The following is a 20,062-nucleotide window of genomic DNA, read 5'->3' as shown; positions in this document are numbered from 1 at the left end:
GGATTGATCCATATTGAGTGGAAAGCCTGGCTTCAACAGGGGTCTGTGAATGTACATCTGCAGGCCTGCTTTGGGAGCCAGTATGGATGGATCCATATTCAGTGGAAAGCCTGGCTTCAACAGGGGTCCGTGAATGTACATCTGCAGGCCTGCTTTGGGAGCCAGTATGGATGGATCCATATTGAGTGGAAAGCCTGGCTTCAACAGGGGTCTGTGAATGTACATCTGCAGGCCTGCTTTGAGAGCCAGTATGGATGGATCCATATTGAGTGGAAAGCCTGGCTTCAACAGGGGTCCATGAGTGTACATCTGCAGGCCTGCTATGGGAGCCAGTATGGATGGATCCATATTGAGTGGAAAGCCTGGCTTCAACAGTGGTCCGTGAATGTATATCTGCAGGCCTGCTTTGGGAGCCAGTATGGATGGATCCATATTGAGTGGAAAGCCTGGCTTCAACAGGGGTCTGTGAGTGTACATCTGCAGGCCTGCTTTGGGAGCCAGTATGGATGGATCCATATTGAGTGAAAAGCCTGGCTTCAAAAGGGGTCCGTGAGTGTACATCTGCAGGCCTGCTTTGGGAGCCAGTATGGATGGATCCATATTGAGTGGAAAGCCTGGCTTCAACAGGGGTCCCTGAATGTACATCTGCAGGCCTGCTTTGTGAGCCAGTATGGATGGATCCATATTGAGTGGAAAGCCTGGCTTCAACAGGGGTCCGTGAATGTACATCTGCACGCCTGCTTTGGGAGCCAGTATGGATGGATCCATATTGAGTGGAAAGCCTGGCTTCAACAGGGGTCGGTGAATGTACATCTGCAGGCCTGCTTTGGGAGCCAGTGTGGGAGGATCCATATTAAGTGGAGAGCCTGGCTTCAACAGGGGTCCCTGAATGTACATCTGCAGGCCTGCTTTGTGAGCCAGTATGGGTGGATCCATATTGAGTGGAGAGCCTGGCTTCAACTGGGGTCTGTGAATGTACATCTGCAGGCCTGCTTTGTGAGCCAGTATGGATGGATCCATATTGAGTGGAAAGCCTGGCTTCAACAGGGGTCTGTGAGTGTACATCTGCAGGCCTGCTTTGGGAGCCAGTATGGATGGATCCATATTGAGTGGAATGCCTGGCTTCAACAGGGGTCCGTGAGTGTACATCTGCAGGCCTGCTTTAGGAGCCAGTATGGATGGATCCATATTGAGTGGAAAGCCTGGCTTCAACAGTGGTCTGTGAGTGTACATCTGCAGGCCTGCTTTGGGAGCCAGTATGGATGGATCCATATTGAGTGGAAAGCCTTGCTTCAACAGGGGTCTGTGAATGTACATCTGCAGGCCTGCTTTGGGAGACAGTATGGATGGATCCATATTGAGTGGAAGGCCTGGCTTCAACAGGGGTCTGTGAATGTACATCTGCAGGACTGCTTTGGGAGCCAGAATGGATGGATCCATATTGAGTGGGAAGCCTGGCTTCAACAGGGGTCCCTGAATGTACATCTGCAGGACTGCTTTGTGAGCCAGTATGGATGGATCCATATTTAGTGGAAAGCCTGGCTTCAACAGGGGTCCGTGAATGTACATCTGCAGGCCTGGCTTTGGGAGCCAGGATGGATGGATCCATATTGAGTGGAAAACCTGGCTTCAACAGGGGTCGGTGAATGTACATCTGCAGGCCTGCTTTAGGAGCCAGTATGGATGGATCCATATTGAGTGGAAAGCCTGGCTTCAACAGGGGTCTGTGACTGTACATCTGCAGGCCTGCTTTGGGAGCCAGTATGGATGGATCCATATTGAGTGGAAAGCCTGGCTTCAACAGGGGTCTGTGAATGTACATCTGCAGGCCTGCTTTGGGAGCCAGTATGGATGGATCCATATTATGTGGAAAGCCTGGCTTCAACAGGGGTCCGTGAATGTACATCTGCAGGCCTGCTTTGGGAGCAAGTATGGATGGATCCATTTTGAGTGGAATGCCTGGCTTCAACAGGGGTCCGTGAGTGTACATCTGCAGGCCTGCTTTGGGAGCCAGTATGGATGGACCCATATTGAGTGGAAAGCCTGGCTTCAACAGGGGTCCATGAGTGCACATCTGCAGGCCTGCTATGGGAGCCAGTATGGATGGATCCATATTGAGTGGAAAGCCTGGCTTCAGCAGGGTCTCTGAATGTACATCTGCAGGCCTGCTTTGGGAGCCAGTATGGATGGATCCATATTGAGTGGAAAGCCTGGCTTCAAAAGGGGTCCCTGAATGTACATCTGCAGGCCTGCTTTGGGAGCCAGTATGGATTGATCCATATTGAGTGGAAAGCCTGGCTTCAACAGGGGTCTGTGAATGTACATCTGCAGGCCTGCTTTGGGAGCCAGTATGGATGGATCCATATTCAGTGGAAAGCCTGGCTTCAACAGGGGTCCGTGAATGTACATCTGCAGGCCTGCTTTGGGAGCCAGTATGGATGGATCCATATTGAGTGGAAAGCCTGGCTTCAACAGGGGTCTGTGAATGTACATCTGCAGGCCTGCTTTGAGAGCCAGTATGGATGGATCCATATTGAGTGGAAAGCCTGGCTTCAACAGGGGTCCATGAGTGTACATCTGCAGGCCTGCTATGGGAGCCAGTATGGATGGATCCATATTGAGTGGAAAGCCTGGCTTCAACAGTGGTCCGTGAATGTATATCTGCAGGCCTGCTTTGGGAGCCAGTATGGATGGATCCATATTGAGTGGAAAGCCTGGCTTCAACAGGGGTCTGTGAGTGTACATCTGCAGGCCTGCTTTGGGAGCCAGTATGGATGGATCCATATTGAGTGAAAAGCCTGGCTTCAAAAGGGGTCCGTGAGTGTACATCTGCAGGCCTGCTTTGGGAGCCAGTATGGATGGATCCATATTGAGTGGAAAGCCTGGCTTCAACAGGGGTCCCTGAATGTACATCTGCAGGCCTGCTTTGTGAGCCAGTATGGATGGATCCATATTGAGTGGAAAGCCTGGCTTCAACAGGGGTCCGTGAATGTACATCTGCACGCCTGCTTTGGGAGCCAGTATGGATGGATCCATATTGAGTGGAAAGCCTGGCTTCAACAGGGGTCGGTGAATGTACATCTGCAGGCCTGCTTTGGGAGCCAGTGTGGGAGGATCCATATTAAGTGGAGAGCCTGGCTTCAACAGGGGTCCCTGAATGTACATCTGCAGGCCTGCTTTGTGAGCCAGTATGGGTGGATCCATATTGAGTGGAGAGCCTGGCTTCAACTGGGGTCTGTGAATGTACATCTGCAGGCCTGCTTTGTGAGCCAGTATGGATGGATCCATATTGAGTGGAAAGCCTGGCTTCAACAGGGGTCCGTGAGTATACATCTGCAGGCCTGCTTTGGGAGCCAGTATGGTTGGATCCATATTGCGTGGAGAGCCTGGCTTCAACAGGGTCTCTGAATGTACATCTGCAGGCCTGCTTTGGGAGCCAGTATGGATGGATCCATATTGAGTGGAAAGCCTGGCTTCAAAAGGGGTCCCTGAATGTACATCTGCAGGCCTGCTTTTTGAGCCAGTATCGGTGGATCCATCTTGAGTGGAAAGCCTAGCTTCAACAGGGGTCCCTGAATGTACATCTGCAGGCCTGCTTTGTGAGCCAGTATGGATGGATCCATATTAAGTGGAAAGCCTGGCTTCAACAGGGGTCCGTGAATGTACATCTGCAGGCCTGCTTTGGGAGCCAGTATGGATAGATCCATATTGAGTGGAAAGCCTGGCTTCAACAGGGGTCCGTGAATGTACATCTGCAGGCCTGGCTTTGGGAGCCAGAATGGATGGATCCATATTGAGTGGAAAGCATGGCTTTCACAGGGGTCCGTGAATGTACATCTGCAGGCCTGCTTTGGGAGCCAGTATGGGTGGATCCATATTGAGTGGAGAGCCTGGCTTCATCAGGGGTCCCTGAATGTACATCTGCAGGCCTGCTTTGTGAGCCAGTATGGGTGGATCCATATTGAGTGGAGAGCCTGGCTTCAACCGGGGTCCGTGAATGTACATCTGCAGGCCTGCTTTGTGAGCCAGTATGGATGGATCCATATTGAGTGGAGAGCCTGGCTTCAACAGGGGTCCGTGAATATACATCTGCAGGCCTGCTTTGGGAGCCAGTATGGATGGATCCATATTGAGTGGAGAGCCTGGCTTCAACAGGGGTCCGTGAATGTACACCTGCAGGCCTGCTTTGGGAGCCAGTATGGGTGGATCCATAACGAGTGGAAAGCCTGGCTTCAACTAGGGTCCGGGAGTGTACATCTGCAGGCCTGCTTTGGGAGCCAGTATTGATGGATCCATATTGAGTGGAATGCCTGGCTTCAACAGGGGTCCATGAGTGTACATCTGCAGGCCTGCTTTAGGAGCCAGTATGGATGGATCCATATTGAGTGGAAAGCCTGGCTTCAACAGTGGTCTGTGAGTGTACATCTGCAGGCCTGCTTTGGGAGCCAGTATGGATGGATCCATATTGAGTGGAAAGCCTGGCTTCAACAGGGGTCTGTGAATGTACATCTGCAGGCCTGCTTTGGGAGACAGTATGGATGGATCCATATTGAGTGGAAAGCCTGGCTTCAACAGGGGTCTGTGAATGTACATCTGCAGGACTGCTTTGGGAGCCAGAATGGGTGGATCCATATTGAGTGGGAAGCCTGGCTTCAACAGGGGTCCCTGAATGTACATCTGCAGGACTGCTTTGTGAGCCAGTATGGATGGATCCATATTGAGTGGAAAGCCTGGCTTCAACAGGGGTCCGTGAATGTACATCTGCAGGCCTGGCTTTGGGAGCCAGGATGGATGGATCCATATTGAGTGGAAAACCTGGCTTCAACAGGGGTCGGTGAATGTACATCTGCAGGCCTGCTTTAGGAGCCAGTATGGATGGATCCATATTGAGTAGAAAGCCTGGCTTCAACAGGGGTCTGTGAGTGTACATCTGCAGGCCTGCTTTGGGAGCCAGTATGGATGGATCCATATTGAGTGGAAAGCCTGGCTTCAACAGGGGTCTGTGAATGTACATCTGCAGGCCTGCTTTGGGAGCCAGTATGGATGGATCCATATTGAGTGGAAAGCCTGGCTTCAACAGGGGTCTGTGAATGTACATCTGCAGGCTTGCTTTGGGAGCCAGAATGAATGGATCCATATTGAGTGGAAAGCCTTGCTTCAACAGGGGTCCCTGAATGTACATCTGCAGGCCTGCTTTGTGAGCCAGTATGGATGGATCCATATTATGTGGAAAGCCTGGCTTCAACAGGGGTCCGTGAATGTACATCTGCAGGCCTGCTTTGGGAGCAAGTATGGATGGATCCATATTGAGTGGAATGCCTGGCTTCAACAGGGGTCCGTGAGTGTACATCTGCAGGCCTGCTTTGGGAGCCAGTATGGATGGATCCATATTGAGTGGAAAGCCTGGCTTCAAAAGGGGTCCATGAGTGTACATCTGCAGGCCTGCTATGGGAGCCAGTATGGATGGATCCATATTGAGTGGAAAGCCTGGCTTCAATAGGGGTCCATGAATGTACACCTGCAGGCCTGCTTTGGGAGCCAGTATCGGTGGATCCATATTGAGTGGAAAGCCTGGCTTCAACAGGCGTCCCTGAATGTACATCTGCAGGCCTGCTTTGTGAGCCAGTATGGATGGATCCATATTGAGTGGAAAGCCTGGCTTCGACAGGGGTCCGTGAATGTACACCTGCAGGCCTGCTTTGGGAGCCAGTATGGGTGGATCCATAACGAGTGGAAAGCCTGGCTTCAACTGGGGTCCGTGAGTGTACATCTGCAGGCCTGCTTTGGGAGCCAGTATGGATGGATCCATATTGAGTGGAATGCCTGGCTTCAACAGGGGTCCGTGAGTTTACATCTGCAGGCCTGCTTTAGGAGCCAGTATGGATGGATCCATATTGAGTGGAAAGCCTGGCTTCAACAGGGGTCTGTGAGTGTACATCTGCAGGCCTGCTTTGGGAGCCAGTATGGATGGATCCATATTGAGTGGAAAGCCTGGCTTCAACAGGGGTCTGTGAATGTACATCTGCAGGCCTGCTTTGGGAGCCAGAATGGATGGATCCATATTGAGTGGAAATCCTGGCTTCAACAGGGGTCCCTGAATGTACATCTGCAGGCCTGCTTTGTGAGCCAGTATGGATGGATCCATATTGAGTGGAAAGCCTGGCTTCAACAGGGGTCCGTGAATGTACATCTTTAGGCCTGGCTTTGGGAGCCAGCATGGATGGATCCATATTGAGTGGAAAACCTGGCTTCAACAGGGGTCGGTGAATGTACATCTGCAGGCCTGCTTTAGGAGCCAGTATGGATGGATCCATATTGAGTGGAAAGCCTGGCTTCAACAGGGGTCTGTGAGTGTACATCTGCACGCCTGCTTTGGGAGCCAGTATGGATGGATCCATATTGAGTTGAAAGCCTGGCTTCACCAGGGGTCTGTGAGTGTACATCTGCAGGCCTGCTTTGGGAGCCAGGATGGATGGATCCATATTGAGTGGAAAGCCTGGCTTCAACAGGTGTCCCTGAATTTACATCTGCAGGCCTGCTTTGTGAGCCAGTATGGATGGATCCATATTGAGTGGAAAGCCTGGCTTCAACAGGGGTCCGTGAATGTACATCTCCAGGCCTGCTTTGGGAGCCAGTATGGATGGATCCATATTGAGTGGAATGCCTGGCTTCAACAGGGGTCCGTGAGTGTACATCTGCAGGCCTGCTTTAGGAGCCAGTATGGATGGATCCATATTGAGTGGAAAGCCTGGCTTCAACAGGGGTCTGTGAGTGTACATCTGCAGGCCTGCTTTGGGAGCCAGTATGGATGGATCCATATTGAGTGGAAAGACTGGCTTCAACAGGGGTCCCTGAAGTACATCTGCAGGCCTGCTTTGTGAGCCAGTATGGATGGATCCATATTTAGTGGAAAGCCTGGCTTCAACAGGGGTCCGTGAATGTACATCTGCACGCCTGCTTTGGGAGCCAGTATGGATGGATCCATATTGAGTGGACAACCTGGCTTCAACAGGGGTCCGTGAATGTACATCTGCAGGCCTGGCTTTGGGAGCCAGTATGGATAGATCCATATTGAGTGGAAAACTGGCTTCAACAGGGGTCGGTGAATGTACATCTGCAGGCCTGCTTTGGGAGCCAGTGTGGGTGGATCCATATTGAGTGGAAAGCCTGGCTTCAACAGGGGTCCGTGAATGTACATCTGCAGGCCTGCTTTGGGAGCCAGTATGGGTGGATCCATATTGAGTGGAAAGCCTGGCTTCAACAGGGTCTGTGAATGTACATCTGCAGGCCTGCTATGGGAGCCAGTATGGATGGATCCATATTGAGTGGAAAGCCTGGCTTCAACAGGGGTCCGTGAGTGTACATCTGCAGGCCTGCTATGGGAGCCCGTGTGGATGGATCCATATTGAGTGGAAAGCCTGGCTTCAACAGTGGTCCATGAATGTATATCTGCAGGCCTGCTTTGGGAGCCAGTATGGATGGATCCATATTGAGTGGAAAGCCTGGCTTCAACAGGGGTCTGTGAGTGTACATCTGCAGGCCTGCTTTGGGAGCCAGTATGGATGGATCCATATTGAGTGAAAAGCCTGACTTCAAAAGGGGTCCGTGAGTGTACATCTGCAGGCCTGCTTTGGGAGCCAGTATGGATGGATCCATATTGAGTGGAAAGCCTGGCTTCAACAGGGGTCCCTGAATGTACATCTGCAGGCCTGCTTTGTGAGCCAGTATGGATGGATCCATATTGAGTGGAAAGCCTGGCTTCAACAGGGGTCCGTGAATGTACATCTGCACGCCTGCTTTGGGAGCCAGTATGGATGGATCCATATTGAGTGGAAAGCCTGGCTTCAACAGGGGTCCGTGAATGTACATCTGCAGGCCTGGCTTTGGGAGCCAGTATGGATGGATCCATATTGAGTGGAAAACTTGGCTTTAACAGGGGTCGGTGAATGTACATCTGCAGGCCTGCTTTGGGAGCCAGTGTGGGAGGATCCATATTGAGTGGAATGCCTGGCTTCAACAGGGGTCCGTGAGTGTACATCTGCAGGCCTGCTTTGGGAGCCAGTATGGATGGATCCATATTGAGTGGAAAGCCTGGCTTCAACAGGGGTCCCTGAATGTACATCTGCAGGCCTGCTTTGTGAGCCAGTATGGATGGATCCATATTGAGTGGAAAGCCTGGCTTCAACAGGGGTCCGTGAATGTACATCTGCACGCCTGCTTTGGGAGCCAGTATGGATGGATCCATATTGAGTGGAAAGCCTGGCTTCAACAGGGGTCCGTGAATGTACATCTGCAGGCCTGGCTTTGGGAGCCAGTATGGATGGATCCATATTGAGTGGAAAACTTGGCTTTAACAGGGGTCGGTGAATGTACATCTGCAGGCCTGCTTTGGGAGCCAGTGTGGGAGGATCCATATTGAGTGGAGAGCCTGGCTTCAACAGGGGTCCCTGAATGTACATCTGCAGGCCTGCTTTGTGAGCCAGTATGGGTGGATCCATATTGAGAGGAGAGCCTGGCTTCAACTGGGGTCCGTGAATGTACATCTGCAGGCCTGCTGTGTGAGCCAGTATGGATGGATCCATATTGAGTGGCAAGCCTGGCTTCAACAGGGGTCCGTGAGTATACATCTGCAGGAATGCTTTGGGAGCCAGTATGGATGGATCCATATTGAGTGGAGAGCCTGGCTTCAACAGGGTCTCTGAATGTACATCTGCAGGCCTGCTTTGGGAGCCAGTATGGATGGATCCATTTTGAGTGGAAAGCCTGGCTTCAACAGGGGACCCTGAATGAACATCTGCAGGCCTGCTTTTTGAGCCAGTATCGGTGGATCCATATTGAGTGGAAAGCCTGGCTTCAACAGGGGTCCCTAAATGTACATCTGCAGGCCTGCTTTGTGAGCCAGTATGGATGGATCCATATTGAGTGGAAAGCCTGGCTTCAACAGGGGTCCGTGAATGTACATCTGCAGGCCTGCTTTGGGAGCCAGTATGGATAGATCCATATTGAGTGGAAAGCCTGGCTTCAACAGGGGTCCGTGAATTTACATCTGCAGGCCTGGCTTTGGGAGCCAGTATGGATGGATCCATATTGAGTGGAAAGCCTGGCTTCCACAGGGGTCCGTGAATGTACATCTGCAGGCCTGCTTTGGGAGCCAGTATGGGTGGATCCATATTGAGTGGAGAGCCTGGCTTCATCAGGGGTCCCTGAATGTACATCTGCAGGCCTGCTTTGTGAGCCAGTATGGGTGGATCCATATTGAGTGGAGAGCCTGGCTTCAACCGGGGTCCGTGAATGTACATCTGCAGGCCTGCTTTGGGAGCCAGTATGGATGGATCCATATTGAGTGGAGAGCCTGGCTTCAACAGGGGTCCGTGAATGTACATCTGCAGGCCTGCTTTGGGAGCCAGTATGGATGGATCCATATTGAGTGGAGAGCCTGGCTTCAACAGGGGTCCGTGAATGTACACCTGCAGGCCTGCTTTGGGAGCCAGTATGGGTGGATCCATAACGAGTGGAAAGCCTGGGTTCAACTAGGGTCCGTGAGTGTACATCTGCAGGCCTGCTTTGGGAGCCAGTATGGATGGATCCATATTGAGTGGAATGCCTGGCTTCAACAGGGGTCCGTGAGTGTACATCTGCAGGCCTGCTTTAGGAGCCAGTATGGATGGATCCATATTGAATGGAAAGCCTGGCTTCAACAGTGGTCTGTGAGTGTACATCTGCAGGCCTGCTTTGGGACCCAGTATGGATGGATCCATATTGAGTGGAAAGCCTGGCTTCAACAGGGGTCTGTGAATGTACATCTGCAGGCCTGCTTTGGGAGACAGTATGGATGGATCCATATTGAGTGGAAAGCCTGGCTTCAACAGGGGTCTGTGAATGTACATCTGCAGGACTGCTTTGGGAGCCAGAATGGGTGGATACATATTGAGTGGGAAGCCTGGCTTCAACAGGGGTCCCTGAATGTACATCTGCAGGACTGCTTTGTGAGCCAGTATGGATGGATCCATATTGAGTGGAAAGCCCGGCTTCAACAGGGGTCCGTGAATGTACATCTGCAGGCCTGGCTTTGGGAGCCAGGATGGATGGATCCATATTGAGTGGAAAACCTGGCTTCAACAGGGGTCTGTGAGTGTACATCTGCAGGCCTGCTTTGGGAGCCAGTATGGATGGATCCATATTGAGTGGAAAGCCTGGCTTCAACAGGGGTCTGTGAATGTACATCTGCAGGCCTGCTTTGGGAGCCAGTATGGATGGATCCATATTGAGTGGAAAGCCTGGCTTCAACAGGGGTCTGTGAATGTAGATCTGCAGGCCTGCTTTAGGAGCCAGAATGGATGGATCCATATTGAGTGGAAAGCCTGGCTTCAACAGGGGTCCCTGAATGTACATCTGCGGCCTGCTTTGTGAGCCAGTATGGATGGATCCATATTATGTGGAAAGCCTGGCTTCAACAGGGGTCCGTGAATGTACATCTGCAGGCCTGCTTTGGGAGCAAGTATGGATGGATCCATATTGAGTGGAATGCCTGGCTTCAACAGGGGTCCGTGAGTGTACATCTGCAGGCCTGCTTTGGGAGCCAGTATGGATGGATCCATATTGAGTGGAAAGCCTGGCTTCAACAGGGGTCCATGAGTGTACATCTGCAGGCCTGCTATGGGAGCCAGTATGGATGGATCCATATTGAGTGGAAAGCCTGGCTTCAATAGGGGTCCATGAATGTACATCTGCAGGCCTGCTTTGGGAGCCAGTATCGGTGGATCCATATTGAGTGGAAAGCCTGGCTTCAACAGGCGTCCCTGAATGTACATCTGCAGGCCTGCTTTGTGAGCCAGTATGGATGGATCCATATTGAGTGGAAAGCCTGGCTTCAACAGGGGTCCGTGAATGTACATCTGCAGGCCTGCTTTCGGAGCCAGTATGGATGGATCCATATTGAGTGGAAAGCCTGGCTTCAACAGGGGTCTGTGAATGTACATCTGCAGGCCTGGCTTTGGGAGCCAGTATGGATGGATCCATAATGAGTGGAAAGCCTTGCTTCAACAGGGGTCCGTGAATGTACATCTGCAGGCCTGCTTTGGGAGCCAGTATGGGTGGATCCATATTTAGTGGAGAGCCTGGCTTCAACCGGGGTCCGTGAATGTACATCTGCAGGCCTGCTTTGTGAGCCAGTATGGATGGATCCATATTGAGTGGAGAGCCTGGCTTCAACAGGGGTCCGTGAATGTACATCTGCAGGCCTGCTTTGTGACCCAGTATGGATGGATCCATATTGAGTGGAGAGTCTGGCTTCGACAGGGGTCCGTGAATGTACACCTGTAGGCCTGCTTTGGGAGCCAGTATGGGTGGATCCATAACGAGTGGAAAGCCTGGCTTCAACTGGGGTCCGTGAGTGTACATCTGCAGGCCTGCTTTGGGAGCCAGTATGGATGGATCCATATTGAGTGGAATGCCTGGCTTCAACAGGGGTCCGTGAGTGTACATCTGCAGGCCTGCTTTAGGAGCCAGTATGGATGGATCCATATTGAGTGGAAAGCCTCGCTTCAACAGGGGTCTGTGAGTGTACATCTGCAGGCCTGCTTTGGGAGCCAGTATGGATGGATCCATATTGAGTGGAAAGCCTGGCTTCAACAAGGGTCTGTGAATGTACATCTGCAGGCCTGCTTTGGGAGCCAGAATGGATGGATCCATATTGAGTGGAAAGCCTCGCTTCAACAGGGGTCCCTGAATGTACATCTGCAGGCCTGCTTTGTGAGCCAGTATGGATGGATCCATATTGAGTGGAAAGCCTGGCTTCAACAGGGGTCCGTGAATGTACATCTGCAGGCCTGGCTTTGGGAGCCAGTATGGATGGATCCATATTGAGTGGAAAACCTGGCTTCAACAGGGGTCGGTGAATGTACATCTGCAGGCCTGCTTTAGGAGCCAGTATGGATGGATCCATATTGAGTAGAAAGCCTGGCTTCAACAGGGGTCTGTGAGTGTACATCTGCACGCCTGCTTTGGGAGCCAGAATGGATGGATCCATATTGAGTTGAAAGCCTGGCTTCACCAGGGGTCTTTGAGTGTACATCTGCAGGCCTGCTTTGGGAGCCAGAATGGATGGATCCATATTGAGTGGAAAGCCTGGCTTCAACAGGTGTCCCTGAATTTACATCTGCAGGCCTGCTTTGTGAGCCAGTATGGATGGATCCATATTGAGTGGAAAGCCTGGCTTCAACAGGGGTCCGTGAATGTACATCTGCAGGCCTGCTTTGGGAGCCAGTATGGATGGATCCATATTGAGTGGAATGCCTGGCTTCAACAGGGGTCCGTGAGTGTACATCTGCAGGCCTGCTTTAGGAGCCAGTATGGATGGATCCATATTGAGTGGAAAGCCTGGCTTCAACAGGGGTCTGTGAGTGTACATCTGCAGGCCTGCTTTGGGAGCCAGTATGGATGGATCCATATTGAGTGGAATGCCTGGCTTCAACAGGGGTCCGTAAGTGTACATCTGCAGGCCTGCTTTAGGAGCCAGTATGGATGGATCCATATTGAGTGGAAAGCCTGGCTTCAACAGTGGTCTGTGAGTGTACATCTGCAGGCCTGCTTTGGGAGCCAGTATGGATGGATCCATATTGAGTGGAAAGCCTGGCTTCAACAGGGGTCTGTGAATGTACATCTGCAGGCCTACTTTGGGGGACAGTATGGATGGATCCATATTGAGTGGAAAGCCTGGCTTCAACAGGGGTCTGTGAATGTACATCTGCAGGACTGCTTTGGGAGCCAGAATGGATGGATCCATATTGAGTGGGAAGTCTGGCTTCAACAGGGGTCCCTGAATGTACATCTGCAGGACTGCTTTGTGAGCCAGTATGGATGGATCCATATTTAGTGGAAAGCCTGGCTTCAACAGGGGTCCGTGAATGTACATCTGCAGGCCTGGCTTTGGGAGCCAGGATGGATGGATCCATATTGAGTGGAAAACCTGGCTTCAACAGGGGTCGGTGAATGTACATCTGCAGGCCTGCTTTAGGAGCCAGTATGGATGGATCCATATTGAGTGGAAAGCCTGGCTTCAACAGGGGTCTGTGAGTGTACATCTGCAGGCCTGCTTTGGGAGCCAGTATGGATGGATCCATATTGAATGGAAAGCCTGGCTTCAACAGTGGTCTGTGAGTGTACATCTGCAGGCCTGCTTTGTGAGCCAGTATGGATGGATCCATATTGAGTGGAAAGCCTGGCTTCAACAGGGGTCCGTGAATGTACATCTGCAGGCCTGGCTTTGGGAGCCAGGATGGATGGATCCATATTGAGTGGAAAACCTGGCTTCAACAGGGGTCGGTGAATGTACATCTGCAGGCCTGCTTTAGGAGCCAGTATGGATGGATCCATATTGAGTGGAAAGCCTGGCTTCAACAGGGGTCTGTGAGTGTACATCTGCAGGCCTGCTTTGGGAGCCAGTATGGATGGATCCATATTGAGTGGAAAGCCTGGCTTCAACAGGGGTCTGTGAATGTACATCTGCAGGCCTGCTTTGGGAGCCAGTATGGATGGATCCATATTGAGTGGAAAGCCTGGCTTCAACAGGGGTCTGTGAATGTACATCTGCAGGCTTGCTTTGGGAGCCAGAATGAATGGATCCATATTGAGTGGAAAGCCTTGCTTCAACAGGGGTCCCTGAATGTACATCTGCAGGCCTGCTTTGTGAGCCAGTATGGATGGATCCATATTATGTGGAAAGCCTGGCTTCAACAGGGGTCCGTGAATGTACATCTGCAGGCCTGCTTTGGGAGCAAGTATGGATGGATCCATATTGAGTGGAATGCCTGGCTTCAACAGGGGTCCGTGAGTGTACATCTGCAGGCCTGCTTTGGGAGCCAGTATGGATGGATCCATATTGAGTGGAAAGCCTGGCTTCAAAAGGGGTCCATGAGTGTACATCTGCAGGCCTGCTATGTAAATGTAAATGTAAATGTAGTTGAGCTTATATAGCGCACAGCTACCCGCTGTGGGTTTCCCGGCGCTTGCTTAGGGAACCCGTCCTGGTATTCCCCTGTGAGATAGCAGGGTATCCACAAGGTGAAAGTCAGGCATCCCGCCGCGAGGGGCCGTTGTGGAGATTAAGCAAGCTATTGCCCAGAGTTGCAGAGTGTGAACCCGTGAGTCGAGGAGGCACCGGGGCGAGAATTATCGAGTCCGTGGAATTTTTAGCCCAAGACCCGCCGAGGCGGGAATTGAACCCTGGTCCAGGACCGATCTCAGCTTCCGGGTCTGCCGCCTCTAACCCCTGAGCCACACTTCTCCACAGTATGAGCCAGTATGGATGGATCCATATTGAGTGGAAAGCCTGGCTTCAATAGGGGTCCATGAATGTACACCTGCAGGCCTGCTTTGGGAGCCAGTATCGGTGGATCCATATTGAGTGGAAAGCCTGGCTTCAACAGGCGTCCCTGAATGTACATCTGCAGGCCTGCTTTGTGAGCCAGTATGGATGGATCCATATTGAGTGGAAAGCCTGGCTTCGACAGGGGTCCGTGAATGTACACCTGCAGGCCTGCTTTGGGAGCCAGTATGGGTGGATCCATAACGAGTGGAAAGCCTGGCTTCAACTGGGGTCCGTGAGTGTACATCTGCAGGCCTGCTTTGGGAGCCAGTATGGATGCATCCATATTGAGTGGAATGCCTGGCTTCAACAGGGGTCCGTGAGTTTACATCTGCAGGCCTGCTTTAGGAGCCAGTATGGATGGATCCATATTGAGTGGAAAGCCTGGCTTCAACAGGGGTCTGTGAGTGTACATCTGCAGGCCTGCTTTGGGAGCCAGTATGGATGGATCCATATTGAGTGGAAAGCCTGGCTTCAACAGGGGTCTGTGAATGTACATCTGCAGGCCTGCTTTGGGAGCCAGAATGGATGGATCCATATTGAGTGGAAATCCTGGCTTCAACAGGGGTCCCTGAATGTACATCTGCAGGCCTGCTTTGTGAGCCAGTATGGATGGATCCATATTGAGTGGAAAGCCTGGCTTCAACAGGGGTCCGTGAATGTACATCTTTAGGCCTGGCTTTGGGAGCCAGCATGGATGGATCCATATTGAGTGGAAAACCTGGCTTCAACAGGGGTCGGTGAATGTACATCTGCAGGCCTGCTTTAGGAGCCAGTATGGATGGATCCATATTGAGTGGAAAGCCTGGCTTCAACAGGGGTCTGTGAGTGTACATCTGCACGCCTGCTTTGGGAGCCAGTATGGATGGATCCATATTGAGTTGAAAGCCTGGCTTCACCAGGGGTCTGTGAGTGTACATCTGCAGGCCTGCTTTGGGAGCCAGGATGGATGGATCCATATTGAGTGGAAAGCCTGGCTTCAACAGGTGTCCCTGAATTTACATCTGCAGGCCTGCTTTGTGAGCCAGTATGGATGGATCCATATTGAGTGGAAAGCATGCCTTCAACAGGGGTCCGTGAATGTACATCTCCAGGCCTGCTTTGGGAGCCAGTATGGATGGATCCATATTGAGTGGAATGCCTGGCTTCAACAGGGGTCCGTGAGTGTACATCTGCAGGCCTGCTTTAGGAGCCAGTATGGATGGATCCATATTGAGTGGAAAGCCTGGCTTCAACAGGGGTCTGTGAGTGTACATCTGCAGGCCTGCTTTGGGAGCCAGTATGGATGGATCCATATTGAGTGGAAAGACTGGCTTCAACAGGGGTCCCTGAAGTACATCTGCAGGCCTGCTTTGTGAGCCAGTATGGATGGATCCATATTTAGTGGAAAGCCTGGCTTCAACAGGGGTCCGTGAATGTACATCTGCACGCCTGCTTTGGGAGCCAGTATGGATGGATCCATATTGAGTGGACAACCTGGCTTCAACAGGGGTCCGTGAATGTACATCTGCAGGCCTGGCTTTGGGAGCCAGTATGGATAGATCCATATTGAGTGGAAAACTGGCTTCAACAGGGGTCGGTGAATGTACATCTGCAGGCCTGCTTTGGGAGCCAGTGTGGGTGGATCCATATTGAGTGGAAAGCCTGGCTTCAACAGGGGTCCGTGAATGTACATCTGCAGGCCTGCTTTGGGAGCCAGTATGGATGGATCCATATTGAGTGGAAAGCCTGGCTTCAACAGGGTCTGTGAATGTACATCTGCAGGCCTGCTATGGGAGCCAGTATGGATGGATCCATATTGAGTGGAAAGCCTGGCTTCAACAGGGGTCCGTGAGTGTACATCTGCAGGCCTGCTATGGGAGCCCGTGTGGATGGATCCATATTGAGTGGAAAGCCTGGCTTCAACAGTGGTCCATGAATGTATATCTGCAGGCCTGCTTTGGGAGCCAGTATGGATGGATCCATATTGAGTGGAAAGCCTGGCTTCAACAGGGGTCTGTGAGTGTACATCTGCAGGCCTGCTTTGGGAGCCAGTATGGATGGATCCATATTGAGTGAAAAGCCTGACTTCAAAAGGGGTCCGTGAGTGTACATCTGCAGGCCTGCTTTGGGAGCCAGTATGGATGGATCCATATTGAGTGGAAAGCCTGGCTTCAACAGGGGTCCCTGAATGTACATCTGCAGGCCTGCTTTGTGAGCCAGTATGGATGGATCCATATTGAGTGGAAAGCCTGGCTTCAACAGGGGTCCGTGAATGTACATCTGCACGCCTGCTTTGGGAGCCAGTATGGATGGATCCATATTGAGTGGAAAGCCTGGCTTCAACAGGGGTCCGTGAATGTACATCTGCAGGCCTGGCTTTGGGAGCCAGTATGGATGGATCCATATTGAGTGGAAAACTTGGCTTTAACAGGGGTCGGTGAATGTACATCTGCAGGCCTGCTTTGGGAGCCAGTGTGGGAGGATCCATATTGAGTGGAGAGCCTGGCTTCAACAGGGGTCCCTGAATGTACATCTGCAGGCCTGCTTTGTGAGCCAGTATGGGTGGATCCATATTGAGAGGAGAGCCTGGCTTCAACTGGGGTCCGTGAATGTACATCTGCAGGCCTGCTGTGTGAGCCAGTATGGATGGATCCATATTGAGTGGCAAGCCTGGCTTCAACAGGGGTCCGTGAGTATACATCTGCAGGAATGCTTTGGGAGCCAGTATGGATGGATCCATATTGAGTGGAGAGCCTGGCTTCAACAGGGTCTCTGAATGTACATCTGCAGGCCTGCTTTGTGAGCCAGTATGGATGGATCCATATTGAGTGGAAAGCCTGGCTTCAACAGGGGACCCTGAATGAACATCTGCAGGCCTGCTTTTTGAGCCAGTATCGGTGGATCCATATTGAGTGGAAAGCCTGGCTTCAACAGGGGTCCCTAAATGTACATCTGCAGGCCTGCTTTGTGAGCCAGTATGGATGGATCCATATTGAGTGGAAAGCCTGGCTTCAACAGGGGTCCGTGAATGTACATCTGCAGGCCTGCTTTGGGAGCCAGTATGGATAGATCCATATTGAGTGGAAAGCCTGGCTTCAACAGGGGTCCGTGAATTTACATCTGCAGGCCTGGCTTTGGGAGCCAGTATGGATGGATCCATATTGAGTGGAAAGCCTGGCTTCCACAGGGGTCCGTGAATGTACATCTGCAGGCCTGCTTTGGGAGCCAGTATGGGTGGATCCATATTGAGTGGAGAGCCTGGCTTCATCAGGGGTCCCTGAATGTACATCTGCAGGCCTGGCTTTGGGAGCCAGTATGGATAGATCCATATTGAGTGGAAAACCTGGCTTCAACAGGGGTCGGTGAATGTACATCTGCAGGCCTGCTTTGGGAGCCAGTGTGGGTGGATCCATATTGAGTGGAAAGCCTGGCTTCAACAGGGGTCCGTGAATGTACATCTGCAGGCCTGCTTTGGGAGCCAGTATGGATGGATCCATATTGAGTGGAAAGCCTGGCTTCAACAGGGTCTGTGAATGTACATCTGCAGGCCTGCTATGGGAGCCAGTATGGATGGATCCATATTGAGTGGAAAGCCTGGCTTCAACAGGGGTCCGTGAGTGTACATCTGCAGGCCTGCCATGGGAGCCAGTATGGATGGATCCATATTGAGTGGAAAGCCTGGCTTCAACAGTGGTCCATGAATGTATATCTGCAGGCCTGCTTTGGGAGCCAATATGGATGGATCCATATTGAGTGGAAAGCCTGGCTTCAACAGGGGTCTGTGAGTGTACATCTGCAGGTCTGCTTTGGGAGCCAGTATGGATGGATCCATATTGAGTGAAAAGCCTGGCTTCAAAAGGGGTCCGTGAGTGTACATCTGCAGGCCTGCTTTGGGAGCCAGTATGGATGGATCCATATTGAGTGGAAAGCCTGGCTTCAACAGGGGTCCCTGAATGTACATCTGCAGGCCTGCTTTGTGAGCCAGTATAGATGGATCCATATTGAGTGGAAAGCTTGGCTTCAACAGGGGTCCGTGAATGTACATCTGCACGCCTGCTTTGGGAGCCAGTATGGATGGATCCATATTGAGTGGAAAGCCTGGCTTCAACAGGGGTCCGTGAATGTACATCTGCAGGCCTGGCTTTGGGAGCCAGTATGGATGGATCCATATTGAGCGGAAAACTTGGCTTTAACAGGGGTCGGTGAATGTACATCTGCAGGCCTGCTTTGGGAGCCAGTGTGGGAGGATCCATATTGAGTGGAGAGCCTGGCTTCAACAGGGGTCCCTGAATGTACATCTGCAGGCCTGCTTTGTGAGCCAGTATGGGTGGATCCATATTGAGAGGAGAGCCTGGCTTCAACTGGGGTCCGTGAATGTACATCTGCAGGCCTGCTTTGTGAGCCAGTATGGATGGATCCATATTGAGTGGCAAGCCTGGCTTCAACAGGGGTCCGTGAGTATACATCTGCAGGAATGCTTTGGGAGCCAGTATGGATGGATCCATATTGAGTGGAGAGCCTGGCTTCAACAGGGTCTCTGAATGTACATCTGCAGGCCTGCTTTGGGAGCCAGTATGGATGGATCCATATTGAGTGGAAAGCCTGGCTTCAACAGGGGACCCTGAATGAACATCTGCAGGCCTGCTTTTTGAGCCAGTATCGGTGGATCCATATTGAGTGGAAAGCCTGGCTTCAACAGGGGTCCCTAAATGTACATCTGCAGGCCTGCTTTGTGAGCCAGTATGGATGGATCCATATTGAGTGGAAAGCCTGGCTTCAACAGGGGTCCGTGAATGTACATCTGCAGGCCTGCTTTGGGAGCCAGTATGGATGGATCCATATTGAGTGGAAAGCCTGGCTTCAACAGGGGTCTGTGAATGTACATCTGCAGGCCTGGCTTTGGGAGCCAGTATGGATGGATCCATATTGAGTGGAAAGCCTGGCTTCAACAGGGGTCCGTGAATGTACATCTGCAGGCCTGCTTTGGGAGCCAGTATGGGTGGATCCATATTGAGTGGAGAGCCTGGCTTCATCAGGGGTCCCTGAATGTACATCTGCAGGCCTGCTTTGTGAGCCAGTATGGGTGGATCCATATTGAGTGGAGAGCCTGGCTTCAACCGGGGTCCGTGAATGTACATCTGCAGGCCTGCTTTGTGAGCCAGTATGGATGGATCCATATTGAGTGGAGAGCCTGGCTTCAACAGGGGTCCGTGAATGTACATCTGCAAGCCTGCTTTGGGAGCCAGTATGGATGGATCCATATTGAGTGGAAAGCCTGGCTTCAACAGTGGTCCGTGAATGTATATCTGCAGGCCTGCTTTGGGAGCCAGTATGGATGGATCCATATTGAGTGGAAAGCCTGGCTTCAACAGGGGTCTGTGAGTGTACATCTGCAGGCCTGCTTTGGGAGCCAGTATGGATGGATCCATATTGAGTGAAAAGCCTGGCTTCAAAAGGGGTCCGTGAGTGTACATCTGCAGGCCTGCTTTGGGAGCCAGTATGGATGGATCCATATTGAGTGGAAAGCCTGGCTTCAACAGGGGTCCGTGAGTGTACATCTGCAGGCCTGCTTTAGGAGCCAGTATGGATGGATCCATATTGAGTGGAAAGCCTGGCTTCAACAGGGGTCTGTGAGTGTACATCTGCAGGCCTGCTTTGGGAGCCAGTATGGATGGATCCATATTGAGTGGAATGCCTGGCTTCAACAGTGGTCCG

The sequence above is a fragment of the Triturus cristatus genome, chromosome 1_1 (genome assembly GCF_964204655.1).
Source record: "Triturus cristatus chromosome 1_1, aTriCri1.1, whole genome shotgun sequence".
Lineage (NCBI taxonomy): Eukaryota > Metazoa > Chordata > Amphibia > Caudata > Salamandridae > Triturus > Triturus cristatus.
The sequence above is the reverse complement of the archived record's forward strand: the minus strand, read 5'-3'. Positions refer to the sequence as shown.